Below are 26773 nucleotides of genomic sequence, written 5' to 3' on the forward strand. Positions count from 1 at the left end.
CTACGATTATTTTACCGAATTGATGCCTATCGGAATGGGCTTTCTCTAGATAGAAACTAGGGGTTTGGGTGGGCAGAGCTGGTGGGGTTAGGGATGTAACCGGGTTCATCTCTTCTGCCCAGTTCCCAAGGACCAGAGACTCAGGCCCCAGAACCTTCATATGGAGCCTTGGGAAGCAGCGTGGCTCAGTGGAAAGAGTACTGGCTTTGGAGTCAGAGGTCATGGGTTCAAATCCTGGCTCCACCAATTGTCAGCTGTGTGACTTTGGGCAAGTCACTTCACTTCCCTGTGCCTCAGTTCCCTCATCTGTAAAATGGGGATTAAGGCTGTGAGCCCCACGTGGGACAACCTAATCACCTTGTATCCCCCCAGCACTTAGAACAGCGCTTTGCACATAGTAAGCGCTTAACAAATACCATCATTATTATTATTACCCCAGCGCTTAGAACAGTGCTTGGCACATAGTAAACGCTTAACAAATACCAACATTATTATTATTATTATTATTAAAGAGAGGAGGGGATAGTTTGGGACATGGGGTTTGGGAATGGGTAGAGGAGGAATGTCACTGAAGCCTACACTTGCATTATCACGCTACTGGGCTGGAACTCCCCCCGGAAATCTATCTTTGGAAGGAATGCATGGAGATGGATGTGTGAGAGGTGAGCATTATGCAGGAGTTTGACATTTCTTTCCCAATTAAAAATGAGGAAGCGCTTCCTTATTCTGTGCTTGTACCCTGAATCCCGCAGTTAAGATTTATGTCTAGTTGTTTTCAGGCACAGAAGACAGCTGATCACCATCCTTTGGCTAGTATGGTAACTCTATAGCCTGTCTGTCTTTCCGTCCAGACTGTGAGGTCCTTGGGGACTGGGATTGTACCTACTAACTCTACTATATTGGTCTCTCCCAAGTGCCTAGTACAGTGCAAGGCACACAGTAAGTGCTCAGTAAGTAACGTTGATTGATGGATTGACTGTAAGACTGTCCTCAGCCTTTCCTAGACTAAATGTCCCAATTCCTTGAAACTTTCTTAAAGCAGTTTCAAAATGTTAATTCCCTTAGAAACAGCATAATGACATTCTCCTATATTCTTAGCTCACTGGAGAGTGTGATATGAATTTTGGAGACAGTATGAATGTGAACGGAAAGAATAGATCTGGGTTCATCACTCCATCCAATGGTCTTTTAGAGTCATCCTGATCTTCCTTCTTCTGACTCAGATGAGATGTGTGATTCTCACTGAGAAGAAAATTAGGATGTTGTTAACAGATGTTTAACAATAGGCCACCCTTCTATCACAATCCCATCAGAAAGAATTATGCTAGTGTGGTGCTGCTTTTTTTTTTAAGGTATTTGTTAGTACTTACTGTGTGCCAGGTGCTGGAGTAGACACAAGATAATCAGGTTGGACAGAGCCCATGTCCCAAATGGGGATCACAGTCTTAATTCCCATTTTATAGATGAGGGAACTGAGGCACAGAGAAATTAAGTGACTTGCCCAAGGTCACACAGCAGATATGGGGCGGGGCAGGGATTAGAACCCAGGTTCTTCTGACTCCGAGGCTTGTGCTCTATCCACTAGGGCTATGCTGTTAGGTTAATATTAAACATAGTTTATTGCCAGTCCATAGCACTCACTGTGTTCACTGTATAATGAGGGAGCATAATCACAGCCAGGTTTTTGTGCATGTGCCTCCAAATCACAGTTACCAAAGTATAGTAACTCTTGGATGGTTCTGTTCTATGGAGTCGTACTTTATAGTGCTTTATGGCACAGACTAAAGAAGAGGCAAAGATCTAGCGCTTAGTACAGTGCCTGGCACATAGTAAGTGCTTCGCAAGTACCATAATTCTTCTTCTTATTTGCCAGTCTTTAAAAAATTATATTACTAAACCCCATCTGTTCTTCCCCTCTGGGTTAAATCTGTATGCCTGCTGACCTTGGCCTGGTGAGTTGAAAGGTCAGGGTGTTGAGATCATTGTACCAAATGCATCCTATCATCATTTACTCAGTGATAATAGTGATGGCAATGAAATGTTGATCCAACACAGAACCACTCACAGGTGGCACATACCGAAAGTATGAAGTCTCTTTATCACCAGCCTTGAAAACCAACACAGTATACATTAATACTTACAAATTAAAATATTTGTAAACCCATAAGATCTTGTGACTTTGTGGATTTCCTGAGGCCTCCCTCAGGAGAAAACAAATGAGGTTCTATCTCTCAGAAGAACCCTAATTTTCATGGGCCTTGGAGATAGAAAACAGGTTAAATGGATTAGAGTGAAGCCTTTCATCATCAGTGGATTCTCTGCTGAGAGATTGCACTTAAAAAGATCTTAGGTTATTATTTATGCAGAACACCCAAGATTTTAGTAAAGCTGTTTAACAAAGAATTCATTTTTGCTGTTTTTGCATTTCCAAGATAATAATTCAGTTTTCTAAATCATTTAATGTTGTCACTTCACTTCTCTATACCTCAGTTACTTCATCTGTAAAATGAGGATTGAGACTGTGAACCCCACAGGAGACAGGGACTGTGTCCAACCCAGTTTGCCCATATCCATCCCACCACTTAGTACGGTGCCTGGCACGTAGTAAGTGCTTAACATACCATAATTATTGTTATTATTTAATTTAGACTATCGTTGCCTACAATTCGTGGGATGACTTAGGGATGGTAGGTTAACCCCCCCTATAATTAATACTTAGAAACTGTGCAGTAGGTTCAATCTACTTGTCAAGTTACATGGATACATTGGTATTTATCATTCCTGAAGTGTGCGTTTTCTTTAGGAGATAAAAAAACCCCAAACCATAGTCATTTTAATGGTTTCAAGTAAATTCAGGTTTATCCTGTGATAAAATCAGATTATGTTTCTTGATAATGTGGTTTATCATCAATGAATGTAGAATAGAGTTCATTTTCCCATAAACCTCCATGTTATAAATTAGAACCGTTCTAGAATCTCTGGAAAATTAATATAAAATTCAATTAAATGCTAAATACTGTAGTGATAAAGGTCACTAAACTTTGTTTAATCGTTATTAAAGTAATTCAAAGCATGACATCACAATTTCAAGTAAATGATGAGATGTAATATGATTAGGAGTCCTTGAAGAAGACTGCAATCAATGTATTTATTGAGCACTTAGTGTGTGCAGAGCACTGTACTAAGCGCTTGGGAAGTACAGGTTGGCAACATATAGAGACAGTCCCTACCCAACAGTGGGCTCACAGTCTAGAAGGGGGAGACAGAGAACAAAACCAAACATATTAACAAAATAAAATAAATAGAATAGATATGTACAAGTAAAATAAATAAATAAATAGTGTAATAAATATGTACAAACATATATACATATGTACAGGTAGGACATACTGCAGAAATATGTTCTGATGCTGAGAGTGATTTTTCAAAATTTCTCTTCAATCTGGGGTCCTTTTAGGGTGACCGGACACAATTATAGTCATGGTCATTAAATCCAGTTCTTCAGTGCCGAATATAATAATAATAATAATGGCATTTATTAGTCGCTTACTATGTGCAAAGCACTGTTCTAAGCGCTGGGGAGGTTACAAGGTGATCAGGTTGTCCCGGGTGGGGGGCTGACAGTCTTAATCCCCAGTTTACAGATGAGGTAATTGAGGCACAGAGAAGTGAAGTGACTTGCCCAAAGTCACACAGCTGACAAGTGGCAGAGCCGGGATTTGAACCCATGACCTCTGACTCCAAAGCCCGAATCAGGGAAAGCTGTCTTGTTCTACTCTTTCTAGGCCTTTTTCTCCTTCGCTTCCATACGTTGCCAACTTGTACTTCCCAAGCGCTTAGTACAGTGCTCTGCACACAGTAAGCGCTCAATAAATACGATTGATTGATTGATTGATTTCAGCCTCCTCCATGCAAGTTCGGCTGGGAGATTGCAATGAACCTCTGACTAACCAGCAGGTGTCAGCGTTTAATGCTGTTTCTTTCTTCCCTCCACCCCTCGGGGCTACCGTATTGAATACTCATTTGGAAGGCCCATAACATTGCTCACTTGGTCCATGAAAAGGAAATCCAGGTTGCAGTGCCACTTTCTCTCGAATGGCATCGATCAGTGAGGCACCGTGGGCCAAAGTCACCCCTTGGAGGATTTCCGAGGAGCATTTGCCGGGGAAAACAGCCAGGATCCGAGATGGGGAGAAACTGAGGAACCCCAAATCGAGGGACGGGGAGAGCATTTGAAATCAATCAGCATGCTTCAAGGATGTCTGCTACCTCTTCCATTATTGGTCAAAGTTTAGAATGAGCCATTTCCAAAATGTTGCGGTTGCTGCAGCAAAATTTCCTTTGGAAACCACTGCCGCTATAAAGAGCCCTATGGAAAAATATTGTCTTTCGCAGATGCAATTCTCAACCGGGCCACCTGAACGCAGTTTTTCTCTGCATGCCTCACCGTTAATTCATGAACCCTCCCAGTATAATTTGCTGTTTACATTTGCAATTTTACAGGTAACTTCCCAAAGCATTTAGCAGAGCATGCCATAGGAGCTAGTAAAGCGATTCCCCTATTTGGGGAGATTTTTGAAGCGCAAATTGGTAATGTTCTAATAAAGCTAATGACATCCCTCAACAAAAAGTGAAGCATTGTGAGACCAGCTGTTTAAATTTGCAAAATTAAGGGACTGAATTTAATGAATCAGTGGATTAAATAGCCATTATTTTACACACTTACACTATGGGAACAGTATTCACACCCAGTTAGGAGGGTAGAGAGAACAATTAGGATCGCTAACAGTTCATTAGCACTGATATTGAACTATGAGTGCTAATTTGTCCCCGGCACCTTTGTTATGGAAGATGTCACCCAAAACACAGCATTACCGTTTTACTTGTAATGTCATAATAAGAATGATGGTATTTAAGTGCTTACTATGTGCAAAGCACTGTTCGAAGCGCTGGGGTTACAAGGTGGGACGCAAGGTGTTGAGGTTGTCCCAAATGGGGATCTTAATCCCCATTTTACAGATGAGGGAACTGAGGCCCAGAGAAGTGAAGTGACTTGCCCAAAGTCACATAGCTGACAAGCAGCAGAGCGGGTTTAGAACTCATAACCTCTGACTCCCAAGCCCGGGCTCTTTCCACTGAACCACACCATCAGTGGTGTTTCCCGGGTGCTTTCTGTGTGCAGAGCACCGTACTAAGCGTTTGGGAAAGTACAGTACCATAGAGTCGGCAGACATGCACTCTGCCTACAAGGAATTTACAGTCTAGAAGTCACTGATTTAGTTCGACCTTCCAAGTTTTACAAACAGATGTGAGAGATACCTGAATGGCCATTTTGTACCAGTGAACGGAATCCAGAAAAATCTGCAAAAGCTAACATTTAAATATTTTCAGCTGTTATCTTACCATGAAAACATTTTTGAAGCTGGCTTAATACCAATTTTAAAAAAGAACCACATTTGGCTTAATTCATTTGCATGGTCTCTAATTATGAATGTGGAAAAATGTATTTGAAATTGTTCCATGTCTGTGCTTTCACTTTCTGATGCGCTGGACCACCTCCCCATTGGTCTTTCTCTGTTTGGAGCCATTGGTGTGGCGGAGGAGAAGCAATGCACAACTGGAGGATTAGGCCCCAGGTGGTCTTTGGGATGAAAGGTCTTGCCAAGTCAATTAATTATGAAATAAAGGAGAAAGAGATAGTTTAAGAGATTAGCAAGAGCTCAGCCAATGAGACTACCTTTGTTGAGTAAGAATTAATTCAATCTGCGGTATTGATTGAGTGCCTATTGTGTGCGGAGTACTATACTAAGTACTTGGGAAAGTATAATAAAGTAGACACAATTCTCTAATTTTTAAGGACAAGAATAATATCCAGGATTTAAAACACTTGTTTGGTAATTACCGAATGAATTTGCTTTTGGGGGTGAGAAGCAAAGAAATGGTGATTTTAATAGCTGATTCAAGGAAAGTAGCTTTTTTGAGTTTTAATGTCTTTTCATTTGTGATGAACTCTACAAATAAGTATATGTTTAAGTATATCCCTTGACTGTGAGGCCTACGTGTGCCCGACCTGATTAGTTGGAATCTCCCCACTGATTAGTAAAGTACCGTGGTTGGCGCAAATGTGTTTGCAAAGGTCGCAATTATAATTAATGTAGTAATTATTAATAATCAAATTTAATTTTAGGTAATAGCGACAGTTCTCTGACAAAACTTTCAAAGAAATACAGTTCTGAAAATTAAGCTAGTTATTTTCAGAGTTCTTAGAAGGTGGTTTGTATAGTTCTAATTGTTCTGTTGTACTCTCTCAAGCATTTATACAGTGCTCAGTAAATACAATTGATTATATTAGGTATTTACACGTCATCATCTCACCTCTTATATTTGCATCCTTTGTGGCTAGATTGTCTAGATCTGTTCAGAGGTAAATTTAAACCTAAGTACAGTGTTACTTTCATTTCAGTTGACTGTGACACAGTCCTCTAGACTGTGAGCCCACTGTTGGGTAGGGACCGTCTCCATATGTTGCCAACTTGTACCTCCCAGTAAGCGCTCAATAAATACGACTGATGGATTGATTCAGTTGCTGTCTCTGCCTGGGTGTGGTAGTGGATGGGGAAGCAAGTGAAAAAGTCACCGCTCCGTTTCCCTTTCTCTAAATCTACAGCTGGCATGGTGTTGGTGAGGAGGGTGGTGACAACTTTATCACCAGTTTAGTTCCACAACAGGTCCTCCCCACCCTCACTGTTCCTTCGGGCCACACTCTTTTTTCCTCTGAACCCCTTTCCTCAAGCTCCCACCTATGATGCTAGGGCATTGAGCCACACGTTGGGTCTCAGATTTCACCCATTTTGCATTCCTACAAATCTCTCTTGCACATGTAAGAGCGTCCCTTCGACTTCAGAGACATCAGAAGGGATCTTGAGAGGGCAGAAAACCAAACCACTCTTCTAAAGCTGTATGGCTGACGTAACTATTAATATACCCTTGATGTCTTAATATAGGGATGATCGCATGGTCTGTCTATCAGTTTAATCATTTAACCCCTTGGTTTTTGGTTTGGAGCTGGGGACAGCAAGATACCTTGAACTGCTAGACTGAAAAAGAAAATGTTGCATCGTAAGAGTTGCCTAATAATTGATGAGTCAGTAATGGAATCAAAACTGCTTGATTTCTTAAAAAGGAGGCAAAAAGAATAATATCAGAGGGAGAGGTCTTTGCAACTTTTGCTTTAAAGGGAAAACAGGACCCAATTTAGCATTACAAATACGATGTTTACAAGATTCGCTTCAGGTGAAAGAGAATGATTTAACGTTAGCCTTTCAATTTGTAAAAACAAAACAAAACAAAAAACCCACCCCAAAACACAGCATAGTGGGGACCGCGTCTCTGAAAGAGGTAGTTTTTTATGGTATAATGGGTGATTATTAATCCATTTAATTTACCCAAATTAAGATTCTAGCGGTGGAAAGAGCACGGACTGTGGAGTCAGAGGTCATGGGTTCAAATCCCGGCTGTGCCAACTGTCAGCTGTGTGACTTTGGGCAAGTCACTTAACTTCTCCATGCCGGTTACCTCATCTGTAAAATGGGGATTAAGACTATGAGCCCCCCGTGGGACAACTTGATCACCTTGTAACCTCCCCAGCGCTTAGAACAGTGCTTTGCACATAGTAAGCGCTTAATAAATGCCATCATTATTATTATGTCATCACTGTCCTGGCTCTGATGGGCCCATTTCCATTCTGAGCCTCCTTCCTGGCGGAAACGTGGCAAAGAGCCTGCCAGAAATCCCCAGCCCACCTTCAATTAGGCTGCCGGCCCCACACCTGGGGCTCCAAGGCTAGCGAACCCCGGGCTGCGAGGGGCTGTGGAGGAAAGACCCCCCGGAGGAGATCCGCGTGGCTCAGTGGAAAGAGCTTGGGAGTCGGAAGTCGTGGGTGCTAATCCCTGCCCCGCCGCTTGTCAGCTGGGGGACTTCGGGCAAGTCACTTCGCTTCTCTGGGCCTCAGTTACCCGTCTGTGAAATGGGGATGAAGATTGCGAGGCCCACGTGGGACAACCTGATCACCTTGTATTCCGCCAGCGCTTAGAACAGTGCTTTGCACGTAGTAAACGCTGAACAAATGCCTTCACTATTATTATTATTGCTATTGTTACCGTTATGCGGCCCTCCTCCCTAAACCCGGCTTGGCCGATCCTCCCTCCCTCCTCCTTCCTCCCTCTCCTTCCCTCCTCCTCCTCCCCCTCCCTCTCCTTCCCTCCTCCTCCTCCCCCTCCCTCTCCTTCCTTCCTCCCCCTCCCCCTCCTTCCCTCCTCCTCCTCCTCCTCCCTCTCCTTCCCCCTCCCTCTCCTTCCCTCCTTCCCTCCTCCCCCTCCTTCCCCCTCCCTCTCCTTCCCTCCTCCCCCTCCCTCTCCTTCCCCTTCCCTCTCCTCCTCCCTCTCCCCTCCTCCTCCCTCTCCTCCTCCCTCTCCCCTCCTCCTCCCTGTTCCCCTCCCTCTCCCCTCCTCCTCCTCCTCCCTCTTTCTCTCCTCCCCCTCCCCTCCTCCTCTCCTCCTCCCCCTCCCTCTCCTTCCCTCCTCCCCCTCCCTCTCCTTCCCCCTCCCCCTCCCTCTCCTTCCCCTTCCCTCTCCTCCCCCTCCCTCTCCTCCTCCCTCTCCCCTCCTCCTCCCTGTTCCCCTCCCTCTCCCCTCCTCCTCCTCCTCCCTCTTTCTCTCCTCCCCTCCCCTCCTCCTCTCCTCCTCCCCCTCCCTCTCCTCCTCCCTCTCCTCCTCCCTCTCCCCTCCTCCTCTCCCCTCCTCCTCTCCTCCTCCCCCTCCCTCCCCTCCTCCCTCTCCCCTCCTCCTCTCCTCCTCCCCCTCCCTCTCCTCCTCCCTCTCCCCTCCTCCTCTCCTCCTCCCCCTCCCTCTCCTCCTCCCTCTCCCCTCCTCCTCCCTGTTCCCCTCCCTCTCCCCTCCTCCTCCCTCCCCTCCTCCTCCCCTCCCCCTCCTCTTCCCCCTCCTCCCTCTTCTCCTCCCCCTCCTCCCCCCTCCCTCTTCCCCCGCTCCTCCTCCTCCTCCTCCTCCTCCTTCCTGGCTCCTCCCCGAGGGGCGGGACGGGGACACCGCCCCCCGCCCCTCGGCGGCCTCCCCCGGGTCCCCTCCCCTCCCTTCCCCTTCCCTCCCCCCGTGGCTCCTCGCGGCCCCGCGGCTCCCGTGTTGTCCCCGGCCCCCCCCCCCCCCCCCATCCCCGCGGGCGGACGGGCCTGGCTGCCCTCGCCTCGCTGACGGAGCGACCGACGTGGGGAGGAGCCCCCCCTCACCCTCCCTCTTCCTCCTCCTCCTCCTCCTCCTCCTCCCCCCGCTCCTCCCCCCCCCGCCCGCTCCCTGCCCACTCCCACGAGAGGACGCTGGGCTCTGCCGCCGCCGCCGAGCCCGAGCCCGCCGACCCAGCCCGCCGCCGCCTCCTCCTCCTGCCGCCGCCGCTGCCCGCTTGAGCTGGGGAGGTGTGCCGCGCGGGCCGCCCGCCTGCTGGGAGGGGGGCTACCCCCGGCCCCGACCCCGGCCCCCAGCCGGGGAGAACAGGAGGAGGAGGAGGAAGGAGAAGAAGGGGGCGGGGGCGGGGGGGAAGGCCGGCAACCTGCAGCCCCCCGACCGCCCACGGTAAGTGTGAAGTCACCCGCAGCCTGGCGGAGGGAGGGAGGGGGCGCGGGGACCGACCGTCGGCGGGAGAGAGGCCTGCGGGGGGGCCCCCGCCCCCGCCCCCAATGCTGCTGCTGCTGGCAGGAGAGGCGGGTGGGCGCGGGCCGGAGACAAGGGGCGGGCTGCCCGGGAGATGCCCCTGACCGGCCCCGTCCCCCCCCCCCCACCTCATCGAGGCCCGGGGGGCTTGGGGTTGGACTCCTCTCCGCCCCCAGCCCCCGTCCTTCGCCACCTGAAGCCTGATTAAAAAAAACAAATCGGTGCAAAATCCTCAGCCGAGCCCACCCGCCCTCTCCCCCTCCCGCTTGCAGCCCGGGATGGCGTGAGCTTCGGGATGGCTGAAGTTTTGCCCGTTGTTTTTTTATGGCATTCATTAAGCGCTTAGTACGTGCGAAGCACCTCTCTAAGCGCTGGGGAGGTTGCGAGGTGATCGGGTTGTCCCGCGGGAGGCTCCCAGTCTTCATCCCCATTTTCCAGATGAGGGAACTGAGGCCCAGAGAAGTGAAGTGGCTTGCCCGAAGTCACACAGCTGACGATTGGCGGAGCCGGGATTTGAACCCATGACGTTGGGGGGGGGGGTCCGGTTTCAGTGCCCCCCGTTGGCGAGTTTTTCGTGTCCGAAAGAGACGGCCTGGACAGCAGACCCAAGGCCGGACTTCACCTCCCCGTTCAGCCGCTCAGTGGGGCCTTTCCCCTCCTCTTCTTTCCTTTCGAGGCCTGAGCCGGTTGGTTCGGTGATCCGACCTCCCATTCATTCACATCCCTTCCCAAGCGCTTAGTACAGCGTCCTGCGCACAGTAAGCGCTCCATAAATGCGACTGATTGAATCCCCCATCAGAACCGTGGTCTCCGTGGATCAATCAATCAATCGTATTTATTGAGCGCTTACTGTGTGCAGAGCACTGTGCTAAGCGCTTGGGAAGTAGAAGTCGGCAACACATAGACAGTCCCTACCCAGCGGGCTCACAGTCTAGAAGATGGGTTGGTTGGATGGGTTGGCCGTCGGCTTTGGGGCAAGGTCGAGGGGCTAGGTGTAAGGGGCCCAGGTAATGATAATGATGGCATTTGTTAAGCGCTTACTACGTGCAAAGCACTGTTCTAAGCTCTGGGGAGGATACAGGCTGATCAGGTTGACCCACGGGGGGCTCACAGTCTTCATCCCCATGTTACAGTTGAGGTGACTGAGGCACAAAGAAGTGACTAAACTGTGCCTTACTATTACTAATAATAATGATGGCATTTATTAAGAGCTTACTACATGCAAAGCACTGTTCTAAGCTCTGGGGAGGACACAGGCTGATCAGGTTGTCCCACGTGGGGCCCACAGTCTTCATCCCTATGTTACAGATGAGGTCACTGAGGCACTGAGAAGTGACTAGACTGTGACTTACTACTACTAATAATAATGATGGCATTTATTAAGCGCTTACTATGTGCAAAGCCCTGTTCTAAGCGCTGGGGAGATTACATGGTGATCAGGTTGTCCCACGGGGGGCTCACAGGCTTCATCCCCATGTTACAGATGAGGTAACTGAGGCACAGAGAAGTGACTAGACTGTGACTTACTACTACTAATAATAATGATGGCATTTATTAAGCACTTACTATGTGCAAAGCATTGTTCTAAGCGCCGGGAAGGTTACAAGGTGATCAGGTTGGCCCGCGGGAGGCTCACAGTCTTCATCCCCATTTTACAGATGAGGGAACTGAGGCCCAGAGAAGTGAAGTGACTTGCCCAAAGTCACACAGCTGACAAGTGGCGGAGCTGGGTTTTGAACGCATGACCTCTGGCTCCAAAGCCCGGGCTCTTTCCACTGAGCCATGCTACTAGACTGTGAGCCTGTTGTTGGGTAGGGACCGTCTCTATATGTTGCCAACTTGCACTTCCCAAGCGCTTAGTACAGTGCTCTGCACACAGTAAGCGCTCAATAAATACAATTGAATAAAGGAATGAATGAATATGTTGCCAATTTGTACTTCCCAAGCGTTTAGTATGGTGCTCTGCACACAGTAAGCACTCAATAAATACTATTGAATGAATGAATGAATGAAAGTGACTTGCCCAAAGTCACACAGCTGACAAGTGGCGGAGCTGGGATTTGAACCCATGGCCTCTGACTCCCAAGCCCGGGCTCTTTCGACTGAGCCACGCTGCTTCTCACAGTGCTGCACACAGTGAGCGTTCAAATACGATTGAATGAAATGCGCTGTCTTTTCCAAATCCTGAGTGGTGGCAACTTGGGGTCAAAGAAGCAGTGTGGCTCAGTGGAAAGAGCCTGGGCTTTGGAGTCAGAGGTCATGGGTTCAAATCCCGGCTCCGCCACTTGTCAGCTGTGTGACTTCGGGCAAGTCACTTCACTTCTCTGGGCCTCAGTTCCCTCATCTGTAAAAGGGGGATGAAGACTGTGAGCCCCACGTGGGACAACCTGATCACCTTGTATCGCCCCAGTGCTTAGAACAGTGCTTTGCACATGGTAAGCGCTTAACAAATACCATTATTATTATTATTATTATTATTATTTGTTGTCAGTGGGTTCTAGTTGGTCCATGCAATGCCTCCCATCTCACGTGGGTGTCTGGGCGTGCTGGAGAGGAGAATGCAGAGCGGCTGTGTCGGAGCCTGGCCCCTGATGGTGACACTCATACTGAGACCAAGGAATATAGTGCTCAGCTAGGAGGTGGAAAGGACCGGTTGGCAGCGTGACAACTATTTCAGCCCAGGAAAACAGTGGTGGGACGCACCTTCTGCCAAGGTGTTGGGTTTCAGGCCCCACCTGCAATCAATTGTATTATTATTATTATTATTATTATTATTTTACTTGTACATATCTATTCTATTTATTTTATGTTGTTAGTATGTTTGGTTTTGTTCTCTGTCTCCCCCTTTTAGACTGTCTCTGTCTCCCCCTTTTAGACTGTGAGCCCACTGTTGTGTAGGGACTATCTCTATATGTTGCCAACTTGTACTTCCCAAGCGCTTAGTACAGTGCTCTGCACACAGTAAGCGCTCAATAAATACGATTGATTGATTGATCCGTGCCGCTTGTAATTGTGGACCTCTCTGTTACGGTGGATCTGCCCGAAGTGAGAACTGGGTAGGGGCTACGATGTAATGTAGAGAAGCAGTGTGGCTCAGTGGAAAGAGCACGGGCTTTGGAGTCAGAGATCATGGGTTCAAATTCTGCCTCTGCCAACTGTCAGATGTGTGAGTCACTACACTTCTCTGGGCCTCAGTCACCTCATCTATAAAATGGGGATTAAAACTGTGAGGTGGGACAACCTGATCACCTTGTAACCTCCCCAGGGCTTAGAGCAGTGCTTTGCACATAGTGAGCACTCAACAAATACCATCATTATTATTATTATTATTAAAGAGCATGGGCTTTGGAGTCAGAAGTCATGGGTTAATATCCCAGCTCCTCCAATTGTCAGCTGTGTGACTTTAGGCAAGTCACTTCTCCGTGCCTCAGTTACCTCATCTGTAAAATGGAGATTAAGACTGTGAGCCCCCTGTGGGACAACCTGATCACCTTGTAACCTCTCCAGCACTTAGAACAGTGCTTTGCACATAGTGCTTAATAAATTCCATCATCATCATGATGTAATTGCCTATTTTCGCTAATGGCAGTGACTCTTGTTTACCTTCATCTGCTAGACCAGAGCTGGATCGCCCGGTTTTATTAGTGCCTTTATTCATTCAATCATATTTATTGAGCACTTACTGTGTGCAGAGCACTGTACTAAGTGCAAGTAAGTACAAGTCGGCAACATTTAGAGGCGGTCCCTACCCAACAACGGGCTCACAGTGTAGATAGTAGCTTATTGGTTAGACCCTCCGAGGGCATTTTACAAGCCCCAAATAAATTGCGAGTGATCAAAACTCCTCCAAACAGTGCAGTCTACTATGCTATTCAGGCAAAAGGCTAAGTAAACAGCCTCCAGAGCAGAAGAAAGGCGGCATGGTTTAGTTCAGGGACACTGGATGGGAGTCGAAAGACCTGGGTCTAAGGACTTAAACCAAGCAGCCACTCGGGTCTGGAAAAAAAAAAATCTGGGCATGGGAGGAAAGAGGGGGCCAAGAAATTCTCCCCCTCTACCTTCAGCTCTCTCATCCTGCCCTCTCGCCACCCTGGACGGTCCCTGATATGACATGGATGTGGCATGGATTAATTTGTTGCTATTCTGAAGTCACCAACTCCTGAGAGAAATGTTCCAAAAATATAAGATGGTTGCTACAGGATCACTATAATGTATGTAACTACATTAGAAGTATGGTATAGCATATATGATTTGGGACAGTTCTCACTGCCAGTTTGACTTATGAAATGTAACATTTGGCGCTCAGCTCCCTGGTGGATCAGGCGTATTAAACCAGAAAGGCATTGTTTCTACTGTTGCATAGAGAACCATCACTTTTTAAAGACCATCACCCGTCCAAGTCGCTGCATTTGCCGTGAAACGGAGCTCTGTATACGTGTCAAACACAGATGAAGTGTTTTTATGTCTGCAACACAGAATATCATAATTACATTATTACTTTACTGTTACAACATAAAGCCCCTTAGCCCTGGTCCTCTGGCCATCCTTAAGCATACTGTATCGAGTAGTAGATAAATGTCTGAGCCCCCTGGTAACTGCTCCATGAAGTGGGTTTTGAGGCATCTGTTAGCAGGAGGTAGGGAATTCCACCTTCTGGGAAGAGACTGTTACCTCATTACCTCTTGCACTGTGGTTGCCCATAGCCTCAGGAATCATCAGCAGACAGGTCCCAGACCTAGAAGGTAGCAAATTTGGATCCATCGCCATGAATTGCACTTGGAAATGAACCTTTCCTTCATATACAAGCTTGCATACCCCTTATGGCTCACAACTTTGAGACTAAGTGAATGGTTTACTGTTTTCTGCATCAATCTAGAACAGTGCTTTGCACATAGTAAGCGCTTAATAAATGCTATCATTATTATTATTATTATTATTTATTGAGCTATTGGGTGCAGAGCACTGAACTAAGCACTTGGGAAAATACAACAGAATCAGTAGGTATGTTCCCTACCCACAGTGAGTTTACAGTCTAGGGGGGAAACAGTCATTGATATACATAAATACATTACAGATATGTACATAAGTGCAGCGAATACCATGGACTGCCTGAAAAACAAATAAATGGATTTTGGAGCAAATTAATAATAATGGCATTTATTAAGCAATTACTATGTGCAAAGCACTGTTCTAAGCACTGGGGAGATTACAGGGTGATCAGGTTGTCCCACGGGGGGCTCACAGTCTTTATCCCCATTTTACAGATGAGGTAACTGAGGCACAGAGAAGTTAAGTGAAGTGCCCAAAGTCACATAGCTGACAATCGGCGGAGCCAGGATTTGAACCCACAAACTCTGACTCCAAAGCCCGTGCTCTTTCCATTGAGCCACATTGCTTCTCCAAAGTGGTCTTTGGCAGGCCAAATGACTCGACTTAGATTAGCATATTTTGGACGCATAATCAGGAGGATTAATTCTCTGGAGCAGACACTAATGCTAGGAGAAGTACAGGGAAAACGGGGAAGAGGCAGACCAGCAGCTAGATGGGTAGAAACCATTAACAGCCATAACGGAAGAACCGTTAGAAAGGTTGCGAATTATGACAGAGGGCAGGACGTTCTGGAGAAAGTATATCCATGGAGTCACTGTGAATCGGAAATGACTTGACGGCACTTAATAATAATAATAAAACATAAGTGCTGTGAGGCTGAGGAAGGGGGGGTCACCAAGTGGCCAAAGGGAACAGATTCAAGTGTATCAGGTGAAATGTCCAGAGTCGCCAAGAGTATCCCAGGTTGGTCATATGGCAGTCATCAGTCCGGTGATTCTAGCCACCTGAAGAAGAAAGTGCCTTCGGCTTACTGTTCAGACTATTTAGCTTCTTCCCCAACTTCCTAGGGTAAAACTGCAAATGGTGGTTTTAATTTACTGGGCATTCCTCCTCCCACTTTTGAGTTACTGGGGCTGCACAGAACTTACTGATACTAAGGTCAGCACAAGTCAAATGGTTTTCAGACATTTGCCTTTTGAGTCCGATGGTGCTCGATGTATCCTATGGGAAATGTGTTGTTGGAGCTTGGTGTTTAATTCGTTGATTTCAAATGAATGCAGTGTTGTCGGTTGGGCTGCTGGTAGTTTTGTGGAAGTGATCCTGGCCCTGATCGTTCTTGTTTCAGGGTTGTGGTAGTTTTCTAGAACTAACTACTCTCAAGGTATTCATAATTGTTTTGTTTTTTGCTACTTGATGCAGGTGTGCTGAGTAAACACCAAACGATTTTCCTCATGCTTTTACCATCTTCCATTAAAGATCCATTCCAAGAAAAATCCAGCTTGAGGAAGATTATTAAAACAGGAAAAATCAGTGTGCCTCAGAAATGGTAGACTGTGCTGGGGAGGAGGGAAATTGTTCTAGTAGAACTTTGCAAATTGTGACAGGTCTGACTTTAAGAGATCTTAATTCTTATCTCAAGTGCCATGTAAATTACAATTTGATTTTTTTTTTAACACAGGCAATCATTCGGTTTGAGTGTCTGTGTTCTGTACTGTAATTGTCTGGTTATAGTTTCAACAAGACACAGCATGATATGCTTCGGTTGTGTAGTTCTGTCAGGAGCAGTTAAGACTCAACAAAAACTGTTGCTTTATGGCTTTTAGGATACCCTAGGTATAAAGCCTGTGTCCTCTGAAGTGAAGTGCGAGGAACAATTAACCAAGTATTTGTTTTACGGCATTTGTTAAGCACTTACTATGGGTCAAGTCCTGTCATGAGCGCTAGAATAGATAGGTTAATCAGGTCTGATGCCGCTGTCCCTGCCTCACAGGGCGCTCACAGACAAAGTAGGAAGGAGAACAGGTTGTGAATCCCCATTTTACAGTTCAAGAAACAGAGGCACAGCAAAGAAGTAAAGTGATTTTGCCTAAGGTCACACGAGGCAACTGGCAGAGCTGCTGTTAGGACCCAGGTCCTCTGAATCCCAGGCCATTGTTCTTTCCAGTAGGCCATGCTGCCTCCCCAAAGTGCTAAGGTGTTATTTTTCTAGAAAAATTGAAAAAATAAATTCCCAAGTTGGATCTGTTGTTAATATGGGGCAGAGAAATTCTTCCTTCTTGCTACCTCTTTGTTTGAAACTTAACTTGAAAACTCCTCCCTCTGTTCCTTTAAGTTCCTGTAGCTATTGTGATAACTATCAAACTGTCTGTAAAATGGCTTAGTTCCAGCCTGAAATATTGGCTTAATTTCTAGTACCTTTGCCTGGTAATTCATACCACAATACCATTATTGTGCCTAAGATAGACTGTTATTGTATACACGATTGGAGTTTGTTGAAATGTCCATTGTGGAATAGTAGACATAACAGGTAAGGTAACAGGTCTGAACTATCAACATCTCTCCCCAAGATCGTGTTTAAAATTTGTTTTACTATTCCACTGTTACCAATGAGTTTACAGTTTGGGTGCCTTGATTTTGTCTTTCAAAGCTGGTGCTTTTCAAAGTTATTTGTAGGTTTTACTAACAACTAGGATATTCTCTTTTGGAGAGGTCTTGCCTCTTCCCATCTCTTACCTCTCCCTGTCCCCTTTGGGCAATAGATAAATGTCTTAATGCTTTTTAAAAAAGAGCTTTGCATAACAAAATAATTCAAATGGTTGACCGAATGCTAGAAGCTACTTGATGAATATAGTAATCCGTCAGGGTTATTAAATTCGTATGGTACACATTGTCATTCTCGTTACCTCATTTTCTTTTTCCCCTTAAGCAGGAGGCTTGGTTAAGCGTCACCCTACCTTGAACTGACCTAATTTTTGTCTTGTTGTGGTATTTACTACTTTCCTAGGCTTTCAGTGAGGCTGTCATAAGATCATGGGGCAGTGTTGTGATTGAAAGGGCTCACCTGCACTAAGCAAATTCCTCAGACAAGAAGGCCCAAACTCCTCCGGTGATCTCTCCGGTTTGGAGTCCACATGGTCCAGTCTCGATGCAGCCAGTGTTCTAGCGAAACTGACACAGACCCATGGACTCACTACAAATGTGCTCTGTTTGACGTTTGAGTGAACCTGCTCCTTTCAGGTTGACTGCAACGCAAGTTATAATAATAATGGTATTTGTTAAGCGCTTATTGTGGCCAAGCACTGTACAAAGCCTACATTATTGGGTCTTTTGGGCCGTCCGAAAGAAAGAACTCTATAATTCCAAAGCTCAGAGGTTTTGGTGGCTTTGTGAGAATTTTCTCTCTTTTTGTCAGTCTGCAGCTTGTTTATTTTTTTATTTTGGGGGGTGGGGTGGGTGTTGTTGTTATGCCTATGCTATGCCTAGAGAACTAATTTCAGTTTCAAGGCCCATAAAAAACCAGCTGCAGTTCTACTAAAAGAGTGAGTGTGGTTTTCTAACAGGTCATCTCCACAAAGAGCAATTGCACGAGGAAAAATAAGTGCAAGTGAATGTGTCGCCCTCAGGATAGCACAAGCTATCAGAGTTGCCCTTAAAGTCTTCACTTTCAGCAAGGAAGGTTTACAAAGGAGCCTAACTCTTTAATTCCATGTTTCACCTTCAAATTCCTTAGATGCTGCATGTGCAATGCTATGCTATGAATGAGTCTTTCATCAGTGGAAAGATTCATGGCATTTAAAATTGAGGGAACTTTGGAGATCCTCTTCAGTTTCCTCTTCTAGCCCTAAATGAAATCGTGCAAATTCCAAGAGTGACTTGAGCCATTCTGCCTAGCGCTTCTGCCAGAAAGCTAGTTGTGGACATAATTTGCAAGAGCTCTTAAAATTAAAAAACAAAAACAACAACAAAAAAGCCCCCAACAAAAAAAAACCAGAAAAGGATAAACAGTCCCAGGGAAGGGGCCTTTCTAAGGAAAAACAAACTGTCCCTCCCCAGAAATGTGGAGTTTAGTGCCTATTTTAACATCTAAGTGAATTACAGTGGGAGGATCCTTCTCTGGTTTCAATCAGCCAGTGGCATTTGAGTGCTTACGCTGCAGAGCATTATACCAAGTACTTGGGACAGTACAACAGAGTTAGTATTTCCCATTTTGATGATAGTTTTTCAGAAGGTTTGCCTTATTTGTAGAGTGATGGTTAGAAAGGCAGTGTCAGATTGACTCCAGGAACCCCAGAGGGTTCCACTGGAGTGGTTCCCCTTCATGTACCGGGCTCTGTACCAGATGGCCAAGAGAAGACCTCTGCATCCAAGAAGTGATTCCAGATCCCCAGGGAGACTCAGAGAAGCAGCGTGGTCTAGTGGAAAGAGCATGGGCTTGGGAGTCAGAGGATGTGGGTTCTAATAGTGCCTCTGCCAATTGTCTGCTGTGTGACCTTGGGCAAGTCACTTAACTGCTCTGTGCCAGTTACCTCAACTGGAAAATGGGGATTAAAATGTGAGCCCCACATGGGGCAATCTGACTACCCTGTATCTACCCCAGCACTTAGAACAGTGTTTAACACATAGTAAGTGCTTAACAAATACTATAATTATTATTATCAATATTATTATTATTATTATTATTAAGGAGGTGCAGGCTGGACTGTGGGGATGAGGAAGAAAGGTCCAGGTGCCCTGGACCCAGGGAGTCCACTATGTGGGTGACTCCCTGTCACATTGGTGGAGATGAAGCCTGTGGGGGTCCTTACCGAGCAGTAGACCTCTTTGTTCCCACCCGTGATGCGGCTTAGAAACTTGTCTCAGGTGGATGTTCTAGAGGTTCGTTACTAGTGGGAAAGTGTGTTGATTAGAACCTGGGCTCTGCTAATTACATAATTCGTTTGACTACCCTGAGATGTTGCTCAAATCCTAAGTAAACCCAATTTGCCCTTGGAGAAATGCTGGGGCTCTAGTGTCAGGTCCTTGTCCCCCTCCTCATCAGTGGTATTTACTGAGTGCTTACTATGTGCAGAGCACTGTACTAAGTGGTGTTTAAGTGCTCACTATATGCCAAGCACCGTACTAAGCATCGGGGTACATACAAGACAATCAGGTTGGACAGAGGCCCTGCCTCTCTTGACTCTCACAACCTAAGGGGGAGGGAGGACAGATATTTGATTACGATTTTACAGATGAGGAAACTGAGGCACAGAAAACTGAAATGACTTGCCTGTGGTCACAGAGCAGGAACGTGGCATAGCAGGGATTAGAGGTCCTTTGACCCCTAGGCTTGTGTTCTTTCCAATAGGTTACATTGCTTTGGAGTGAATGATGGAGAACTCCTCTCCCATTATCACTGGAATGGGTGGAGGAGAGGGAGAGAGAGATGATGGGGAATGTTTAAAGTTGGAAGGAGGTAGGAGTCTTTCTATCCCAACTCTGGTCCTTCTGGTCCCAGGGCTAGAGACAGTGGGTTCTCCTCCTACCTCACCTCCCTTCTTTCCCTCTACAGCCCATCCCGCACCCTCCGATCCTCTGCCGCTAACCTCCTCACTGTGCCTCGTTCTCGCCTGTCCCGCCGTCGACCCCCGGCCCATGTCCTCCCCCTGGCCTGGAATGCCCTCCCTCCGTACATCTGCCAAGCTAGCTCTCTTCCTTCAAAACCCTACTGAGAGCTCACCTCCTCCAGGAGGCCTTCCCAGACTGATTCCTCTCCCCCTCCCCATCCCCCGCACCCTACCTCTTTCCCCTCCCCACAACACCTATATATATGTTTGCACAGATTTATTACTCTATTTTACTTGTACATATTTACTATTCTATTTATTTTATTTTGTTAATATGTTTTGTTTCATTGTCTGTCTCCCCCTTCTAGACTGTGAGCCTGCTGTTGGGTAGGGACCGTCTCTAAATGTTGCCAACTTGTACTTCCCAAGCGCATAGTACAGTGCTCTGCACACAGTAAGCACTCAGTAAATAGGATTGAATGAATGAATTTGATGGGACTCAGCCCCCTGATGCGAAGGCTCTACTTTGGCAAAGCCCAGTCCAAATTCTTCCTTTGTTCTAGGCTTTTATTTTAATGGTAACTGTTAAGCACTTACTATGTGCCAGGCAGTATACTAAGCGCTGGGGTAGATTCAAGCTAATCAGGTCGGGCACAGTCCATGTCCCACATGGGGCTCCCCATCTTAATACCCATTTTACAGGTGAGGTATCTGAGACACAGAGAAGTGAAGTGCCTTGCTCAAGGTCACACAGCAAACAGGTAACGGAGCTGGGAGTAGAACCCAGGCCCTTCTGACTTCTCACGACGATGGGGCTGGCCTTGTCGTAATTGAAGGTGCCCTGCTCATCCATCTTCACAAATAGTTTTAACCATTTACATTGGTGTAATCAATCAATCGTATTTATCGAGCGCTTACTGTGTGCAGAGCACTATACTAAGTGCTTGGGAAGTACAATTGTTGTTCCAAATGCTGTGGAGAGTACAAGGACATACTTGGCCTTTCCCATGGTATGTGATTCTTTCTCCATCACCAAAGAAGAACCGGAGAAGAATCTGGAAGCTGTGATTAGCCTCTAATTCTGGTCCTCTGGTAACCTCTTCCCACTCAGCAGGCTGAGCACATCATTAAAAGTCCTTGAATTGATCATGCAGGAGCTCCTTCTTACTGATGACTGTGCATTCAAAGCACACACATGCAGATCATTAAGAACCGTTTTCCAGAATCAACAGAGCACCAGATAATTAATCTGAAGATATCCAGCAAGCTGTGCATGTTACTGAGGTGCACAGAGTTATTGGTGTGCAGAGATGATCGCCATAACACCCCTGAGTTCTGCTATCTATGCAGCCCATCATCAATTCAAGAAGAGATAGGAAGTTTGGGAACTAAGCGAGGAAGCCAGCATGCCTATTTGGGTGACCAAAAGCATGATCTTCAAATCAAATCCGCTCTGTATAGGACAGTTTTAGTGTCCAGTTTTCTCTGTGACCAAGACTTGGATCGAACAAGACGTGGATTTGCCACAGACACACTGCATCTAGTTTTTAGAGCAGTCCCGATAGGGCCACACTCAACACTGGATGACAAGGCGGGATCACAAACAGTGAAGTCTCAAAGTCAGCCAACTTCAAAGCTCTACTCATCACAGTGTGCTCTGGCCGGCGGAGTAGGTTGAAGAGAATAGATGAGAGCAGGGTGCCTAAACAGCTCTGGTGAATTGATGTGGGGAGACCGCAAGGCCGATAGAAAAAACCTTTTAAAGAAATAAGGAAGCGAAGCGTACTATGACGTGGCACAGGTGTGGATAGCCGGTTGCTACAGCAGATATGTCTGGCCGGCGGCAGCTAGAAATGGGTTGTTGCTCTTAGAACAAGGGCCCCAAATGGCTAGCGATGGCACGATGCCGAATTTGAAATGGCTCAAGTTCCTTCGAATGGTAAATGTATAGCAACACAGCAGGGACGGTGTTTAGGTGCTGATAAAGAGGAAGGGATCACCACTGGCATTGGGGCTTTCAGTGGAGGGATTCAGACTCTGGAATTAAACATTCAGTTTGTTTATGTTTCAGAGAAAAGAAATCGAAAGAAGTCCAGCCTTTCCGTTTCCTGTTTAGAGGCAATGACCGCCTAATTGGCTTTTTTAGATGATTAATGCCCGGCTTCTGTTTCAGTATGGTATTTGAACCTACCCATGAACAAAGGCTTTTTTAAGGGATAAGGACCTCTTGAGAATGTGTATGTGCAGTTATCTCAGGATGGGCTGTGCCTTGAGAACTAGAGGCTCACAAATTCTGTCCTTATCATGGAAAAGTTCCACGGTCCTTTCCCACCCACAGTAGCCCTGAGTCTTTATTAGAGAGGGAGAGAGAGAGTTTTGAGAGGACATATCACAATAAGTGTGTTGTGGGGTCTGCAGCATTTGAACACATCTGATCCATTTTAGAAACCTCAGTTTTGGTGCCCCCTTATTTATGTGTGCTTTCCAGCTCTCTTCTCTCCCACTTCTACTACCTCCCTCCCAATATTGCTTGCTCTTGGGGTTAGATTACAGCTGAACTTTATTAGGAAGGCTAGTTAGGAAAACGTGATGCCTCTTGCTTTTCAGTGATTTGAGAGCTTTCAGTTCCATTGAATAGACACAGCATTGTTCTTTATCCATCTCCAATGCTTAGTCATCTGAAAGTGGTTGTTTGATTCCCTTTGTTTCTTGCAAGCAACAAGATGAGGCTTTCTTTAGCAGATCTGATTTTCCTTTTGCATATGCTGGCTGCTTCCTTCCGTCGAGTCCAGCTGAGGTACCATTTTCTAGTGTTGCCATTTGTGTCTCAGGGCTGCTTCCATGATGACGATACTTGTGGATCCCCAGGTGGGAGGCCAGAGATATTGCCACACAACGCTACCTGCCATTGAAATGAATGTCACTTGGCATTTTCCTTTTTCAACAGGTTTTGAAACTTTTTTTTCTTAATGGTATTTGTTTAGCACTTTGTGCCGGGCACTGGTCTAAGCGCTGGGGTGTATTCAAGCTCATCAGGTTGGACATAGTCCATGTCCCACATAGGGCTCACAGTCTTAATCCCCATTTTACAGATGAGGTAACTGAAGCCCAGAGAAGTGAAGTGACTTGTCCAAGGTCACACAGCAAACAAGTGGCAGAGCTGTGATTAGAACCCAGGTCTTTCTGACTCCCAAACCTGTGCTCTAGCCACTAGGCGTGTGAAAGGCATTCGAGGGCACCTGGCATTGTGCTGTTCCCCTGCCCACCCATGGCATTCTGGGCCCCTTAGAGGGGACTGGGTATGTGACTGGGGATGAGAGAGCCTGTGTGAGTAGAGCTGTGCAAACAATTAGACTGATAATCAGGTCTGTCATGCAGGTTCATCAGGCATAGCGTGCTCGAGAGAGACTCAGTCATCATCAACTGCCAGGAGATGAGGCACACACTGCTCAGGAGAGCCAAAGCTAAAGACTGCAATGTTGTGAAAGGTCGAGGCTCTCCTTTCCCCACCACCACACCCCACTTTCCTCCTCCCCATGAAGCCAATCACTCCAACTTTGGGCATCTTCGGTGGTAGAAAATGCACGACTGCTCCTCGAGGACAGGAATCACATCTACTCACTTTATAGAGGCCTTCCCAGATTAAGCCGCCTTTTCCCCAGCTCCCTCTCCCTTCTGCCTCATCCATCCATAAATGTTTGTCTCCTCTTCTAGACTGCAAGCTTGTTGGGATAGGGAACGGGTCTGCTAACTCTGTATCACATTCTTTGGAGCGCTTAGAACAGTGCTTTGCAAATACTAAGCACTCAATAAATACCATTGATTGTTTGACCGACTGTAGTACTTTCCCATACACTTACTATAGTTCTCTGTGCAGAGTAAGTACTCAGTAACTACTGTTGTTTGGTTGACTGAGGTGCTTCAGAGAGCTCCTCAGCTCGGGTTCATATGCTGCCCTGAACTTTCCCTTTATGGAGCAAGAAACTTGGCAAATGTAATTAATGCAGTAGAGATAACAGTTAATCAAATGATAAAATTCAAAACAATGTTCAGTTCTGTTCAGTGACACCTACAGATTCTTGCCCAGAATTAGAAAATACTCTTTATATAAAACTGCCTTGATTATTTTGAAAAGTATTCTAAACCTACTTACCTTGGGGAATGATTCATGAGAACAGAGTGCTTTTACTGTTGGAGTTTGTCTGATCCCCAGTAAATCGAACTGTTGGGCATTGGAGGGTAGGGAGGTGAGAAGACAGATGGTTTGTAAATTATGTGCTTTAAAAAAATGTTCAGTTTGAGAAGCAGGACATGTTAAAAATACTTATTTCATTGATGATCATGATCACCCTTGTGCTATTTTTCATTTCCGGCGGTTGCACACTTGTATTGAAGTTTTGTGAATGAATGCTATGGGAAGTACAAATATTTTATTGTACTCTCCCAAGCGCTTAGAAGAGTACTCTAAACACAGTAAGCGCTCAATAAATATAATGTGATTGGAAGGAGCCAAGGTCTGTGGCTTAGCTAGGCGGTTACTCGTACTTATTAGGGTGAAGGGACTCATGGGCCCTAATTCTTCTTGTTTGTGACTCTCTTACATCTGTTGTACTTATCTTAGGGCTTAGTACAGTGTTCTGTACTCTGGAGGTGTCGAATAAATCCTACTGATGGATTGTTTGGGAAGGTGATCCTATCTGGCCCTTCGCTGCTCTGTTGTTTTAGTTGGGAGTTCAGTAATAGCAGAGCTGTCAGGAATATTGAAGTAGTGGTGAGAAGTAAAGAAACCTTATAAAGTACTGAGAAACTGTGTCGCCACATAATTGTTAAAGAAATAAGGCTAATGTATTAAGGTGAAGATTATACAGGTTGGTAAAGGAGCCTAACCAAACCATTTGTGAGCCTGGTCAGGTTTCATAGCCTATTCTCTCCCAAGCCAGTCTGATGAAGTCCATGCATAACAAAAGGGTAACTGAGGCTTGCTTGCTTATTTAATTTCTGGCAAGTGCACAGAACTGAAATTTCTCGGGCAAAGTGGGAATCTCAGCCCGATAATTTCATCTTATAATAACTCATACATCATAGATGGCTCCAACCTTACTAAAACAGATTTTCAGATACTTTTCCGAAGAATGTTGCCTGTAGGACGATCCACCAGAAATCCGGGCAGTTCCCTGAGACTTCAGTCCTTCCCCCTCTAGACTGTGAGCTTGTGGACAGGGAATGTGTCTACCAACTCTAGATCGTGAGCTCATTGTGGGCAGGGAATGTGTCTGTTATATTTTACTCTCCCAAGCGCTTAGTATCGTGCTTTGCACACAGTAAGTGCTCAATAACTACGATTAACAATTTATAATAATAATGGTTGTACACAGTCCCTGTCCCATATGGGGCTCACACTTGTAATCCCCATTTTACGGATGAGGTAACTGAGGCACAGAGAAGTGACATGGTTAAGGTCACACAGCAGAAAAGTGGCAGAGCCAGGTTTAGAACTCAGGTCCTCTGACTCCCAGGCACGTGTTTTTTTTTTTTCTTGTAGGCCGCCCTGTTTCTACTTGTTTTACTCCTTCACCTTGGTCAAGTGTGGCTAGGATGTTGGTGGGGAGAAGGAGGGAAAGCAGGGAGCCGCTGAGATAATAGCCTCTCTCAACTCATGTCCTTCCATCAGTAAAATGGTGAAAAGTGACTCTTCCAAGGTTTCACCATCAGAGGCACAGTTGTGTTTAGAATTTGGATTGCCCAATTGGTTCAGGGCTCTAACCACTGGGTCATGCTGCCTCTGGACAGCAGTTAGCCCAGGGTTATTTGGGTTCATGTTTGCAGCCTTGCTGGTAGTTAGTTCTTTGGCCCGTGGACATAGTAAACTTGGCAGTGAGTTGATTAGCCTATTTGACTGGTCCTAAACTGACAGTGTAAATGTGAATTTTCGGTGTTCTGGTATTTAGTGATACAGGCATTTATTCATCACCCACAAGGAGCATTGCAATGTTCTGAGTGTTAGGGAAAGTTTCATATAAGCACTAGACACCGACCCTGCCCACAAGGAGCATATGTAGTTTATCCTCTTAACTTGACTGATATTTGATTATCATTTAAACAACCTCACCAGTTGGTTTACTTTTATTTTTCCAGAACATTCAGTTCTGCCACAGCAAATGTTTACATTTTAGTACTAGGGATGTGCTCATGATGTCCAACACAGAGAGTACAGGAGTGTGATCTTTTGCGACAACGCAGCCCACTCATTGTAGGAGAACCAGGCGTACGTGAATCCACATTGCACAAGATCTGCAGGCAGAAGAGAACTACAAGACATCAAATAAATTTTGAAAAGGACACGAGAAAGGAAGCCTAAAGCAGAATAGGACAGAGCAAGAAAAGCAATGTAGACAAATAGTAAATGAGACAGGGAGGGTTCTGGAAAAAGGAAAATAGGCACGGTAGAAAATATATTTGTTTAATATCGCAGATATAAAGCACCTAGTCTTGTTAAATTGCTGTCTAGCAAATGTGCCTCATGGCACTATCTTGTTTAAAAATGCATTGCTTTGATTACTGGAATCAAATTAGCATTCTCTCAGATTCGAGATCTGGGAGTACTTTCTGTAGAAAGGAAGCACATACTGGGAATGAACTTATTTACGATCGAGTGGTGTCTGGACAGGGAACGGGACCAGT

The 26773-nt window shown here is 45.9% G+C and overlaps 1 protein-coding gene across 2 annotated transcripts in view; it reads left to right on the forward strand.

Moving 5' to 3' along the window:
* Positions 1-9553: 9553 nt before the first annotated feature.
* The window catches only part of C16H1orf21 (chromosome 16 C1orf21 homolog), a 165334-nt gene continuing 148114 nt past the window's right edge, over positions 9554-26773 (forward strand). Inside the window, exon 1 of one of the 2 annotated variants that reach the window (XM_038757694.1) lies at positions 9554-9641. The gene's annotated coding sequence lies outside the window, so the exon portion shown is untranslated. The remainder of the gene's footprint in view (positions 9642-26773) is intronic. The other variant, XM_038757692.1, reaches the window with a different exon arrangement.

Source organism: Tachyglossus aculeatus, chromosome 16 (genome assembly GCF_015852505.1).
Source record: "Tachyglossus aculeatus isolate mTacAcu1 chromosome 16, mTacAcu1.pri, whole genome shotgun sequence".
Taxonomy (NCBI): Eukaryota; Metazoa; Chordata; class Mammalia; order Monotremata; family Tachyglossidae; genus Tachyglossus; species Tachyglossus aculeatus.